Here is a 3,968-nt window from a genome sequence, read left to right as displayed (position 1 = left end):
AGCCGCGGTCCAGGAGAGGCATCCAAGCGAAACGGCGTCCGGAGGGCTGCGTCGGTGTCCGGGCTGGAAATAAAGCGGCTTTTAAGCAACCCCCCTGGAACTTTCGCCGACATTTAATGACTTGGGAGGCAGATAAGATGGGGAATAAAATATTCGTAGTCTTAAGAAAGACGGGGACCCGGAATATTTGAAAGACGGAAAACTAGAGCTCGCAGAAAGGGTGCAGAAAACAGCCATCTTGAATATTTTAATCTCTGGCAAGTGTTTCTTTGGAACAAAATGGATGTTGGAGGGAAACAGCATAGTTAACATTACTGTAGCCTTCCATTTCTAACACCATCCCTCTCGCAGAATTCAGCTGGCGCGAAGCAATGAAAGTGGAAGGAACGCCGCAGCCTTTCATCTACGTACAATGGCAATAAATAATCGTAATCTGAATACTGTGGTCTGGAAATTTAGTACCTCTCCAAGTGATGGTGCTTTTTTTACCCACGATTTATATTGATTTGTTTGCATCGATGTAAGTCACGTGTAATGCTGCAAAAACACTTTTAGAGCTCGTGCAACATAAACAAACAATTGGTCTGTATTCACCCAGAACATATTTGTAAAGATTTTTTGTTTTTAATGATACTGTACGTTGTTACTGTCACCGAAGTCAAAAGGAGGTGTTCCTACCGATTACCCTGGAAATTGGATCAGGCCCTGGGTTCAGGGTTTGTTGTGTATTCATGATATGAACCAATTATTCTAAGGATTCATTGTTTGGCCATAAAAATCACTCTAGGCTGAAATTAGGCTTAGAAAGTCCCCAGGATTTTTTCCACTTTTACTAAAATGGATTAACAGCTGTCTTTATTTTTTCTTTCCTTCCCCCCCCCCCCCCCAACCGGTGGGGGAAAAAAACCAAAAAAACCGTTTTTATGGTGGAAACAAACACAACATACTGATTTCAGATGCTTTTTGTTTTCATATAACTGCAAAATAGCTTTCCCTTTTTTACTGAGAATTGTAAGACTCTTAATGCTGGCTAGGCCTTCCCAAATTTTAAAAATAAATAATTTTTTTTTAAAAAGGAACAACTGTCTGAAGGGGGGGTGTGGTGAGAGCAGAGACAATAAGTCAGTGGTTCAGCTACACAGGCTCAGAAAGGCTCCTTCCCTGGGATTATTTATTTATTTATTTATTTATGTCCTCGTTGCTGTTTGCTTACTTTGGACATACTCCTTTGCAGATAAGCTCAGCAGAAACAACGCGCTTAAAAAAGCCAAAGACAGCTAATAAAAATAATGGAGGGAGGGCTGGAGAGCATTGTCTGAAGATTAAAGAATAGGATTGCAAGGCAGAACTGCTTGATTTTCTTCTCTCACTGATTTCTTTAATGTCAATTTGGGCAGCATTTCTAATCCTAATTGCTAAGGATAAGGTTCCTATTGAGAACTGTATTGTTCTTATTAAAGTTTCTAATTTTTGAAGGAAATTTTGAGGTGCTGCATATGCAGTTCCTGATTATTTCAGTACCTTGCTACAGCTTCACTTTCTGTATCTGAACATTTTTGCTTTAATTTCTCAGTGCCATACTTTCCCCTGTGGATTGTTACATTAAAATATATTTAGCATCTGTTTCATAGGCATCCTGATGTTTGTACAGCATTTGTTGAGACTATTTGGATCAAAAGGCACTATGAAGTCAAGCAGCTTCCTAGACATTTTTTACAATTGGAGCACGTAGGAATCTCAAAAGAATAGTATTTGTGAAAAGCAGAGTGAGCAAAATTACTAAAATGCAAATGACAAGCTCCATCAGAGGCTAAAATTACAAACTCCTGTTTGTGAGGAAAAAAGTGCATAGACTAGAAACAATAACCTAGGAAAGCAGGCGCTGGCTTCTTAATGGGCAGGTCTTATTCTAAAAATGAAAGCAACACTCAGCTCAAATTGTTAGTGTTATCTAAGAAACAGGAAGATTTCGACTAGATTTAACGCTACTGGGAATTTGGGGACTGCTATAGGGCCCAGAGAGGAAAGCCATATCAAATTTGTTGAAAGCTTAAGGAAATGCATTTAAATGTCATGAAACTCCAATTTATGTGGGAAAGGTATGTAGGGTTCCAGAGAGGAAACAGGGCGCAAAGAAGGGCTAAGGAGATACGCCTCTGTATTTTGTCCATCAAATGTGAAGGACAAAGAGATTCTGTAGAAATAAATAGAAGAAATAAATGAATTTAACTTACCTGCTTGCCAAGGCTCATAAGTTAAAAAATGTCTTTTTAATGATGACTCGAAATACATATTTTGCCTGAAAGAAATGTATTCACAGGAAAAGAGAAACAACAGTATCATATTTTTCCTGTAAAGAATAAAGCTTTTATTCATAAAGTTCTTTTGCCCTAATATACCTAAAGCATTGTTACATGAGAAGGGCTCAGACTTTCTTCTGTTACGTATTATATTCCTTTATCATCATCACAGCTTTGGTGACAAAACCGGAGAGCTAGATTGCACCTTAATAGGTAAACAGGCAGGGAAAGACGTGGGAATACTTCCATTCACACCTTCCAGAAGGGCCAGGAATATCTGGCAACTTCCAAATAATTGAGGCCAAGGGGACTGGTGGGTCTGAATGGACAGGATATTCTGGTTATTTATTAGAGTAGTGCATATATTGGTAAGGAATAATTGGTTTAACAAGCTGAGTGCTGTTTGCAAATGTATCTGTTTAAAAATCAGTGCAGTTAAATCCGTCGTACTGTTTAAAAGGTGATTGTAAAGTGGTACAGTAAAATGGCTGAAAAACTGGAGTGATCAGTTTTGGTCTCCTTTTCTTTTTACAGATTCCCTGCAAACATTTCTGGTTTTCTCAGATGGATGTGTTGTTCAGATCACTTCTCTAAATATTTCTTCTTCTATAGCTTGATTGAGAATAGGCAGTGACAAGTTGCTGCTATTCAAAATTCAGATCTTCAGTTTTATTTGAGGACATAGTTTATCTGACACATTGTTTTTTTTCTTGGGTGATATAAATATTCTGAAACTCAAAAAACAGCTTTGCAAATACTCTCCGTAATTTGCTTATCCTCAGCAGAGTGAAAGTGAATCAGGAAAGGTCTGTGCCATTACGCACACTGTGCCTGGTAGTGTTGGGCCTCACAGGGTTGCTGGCCCTGAGGTACTTCCAGTGTAAATGAGAGATAAAACTCGTAATTAATGACGTGCAAAGTTCTGAGTTTAGACAAATATTTGCAAAAATGTTTTATTCATTTGCTTTTAGTATTTAGTAACAGAGTCTGGGTTTGACTGGGTCTAAGTTAAAATGAAAGGAAAAAAAAAAGTACTTTTCCTCTTTCGTTTTCATTTGGGCAGTGCAGGTCTCGTCGAGAAGAAGGTGGAGCTTCCCCAGAGCTGTCAGGCGCAGGAGCAGCGGTGACTGTCCTTGACTTCTCTAGTATGAATAGTTCGCTCCCAGCTTGTAACTTGTTCCGTTATATCATGTTGTTCAGAGCTTAAAAAACAAGGATCTTCTGTATGCCTAACCTAAGTATTTCCTTTTTTTCAGCCCTAAGATCCAGCGCTTGCTTTTACTGCTGTCACACGCTTTTAAAATCACAGATATGCTGGCTGGAAAGGTAATAATTAGGAGTTTACTGTGGAAAGAAGATAAGATTAGCTGCAGTAAAGATTTATTATTAGAAAATGAATAGCCTAATTTTCAAGATTTAAGAGACTTGTACAAATTACCTGCTGGATGTTTTTTTCTAGTTTCCAGTTCACATTAGTGCCGAAAGAACCGTTTGGGGCCTACTACCCAGCTTTTGGAAAGTTTTCTTGTAGTGGAAAAAATTGTAAGGGATCTGGAAATGAGGACTCATCTGGCTAGTAGATGTTCATAAAAATCTTAATGACTTCAGCAGTCCGAGATGAGGCTGTTGGGGCTGGGCTTGGATGGAAACTACTGGACTGACTTACTG

The sequence above is a fragment of the Pygoscelis adeliae genome, unplaced genomic scaffold, assembly GCF_000699105.1.
Source record: "Pygoscelis adeliae isolate BGI_AS28 unplaced genomic scaffold, ASM69910v1 Scaffold27, whole genome shotgun sequence".
NCBI lineage: Eukaryota > Metazoa > Chordata > Aves > Sphenisciformes > Spheniscidae > Pygoscelis > Pygoscelis adeliae.
Note: the sequence above shows the minus strand (reverse complement) of the source record.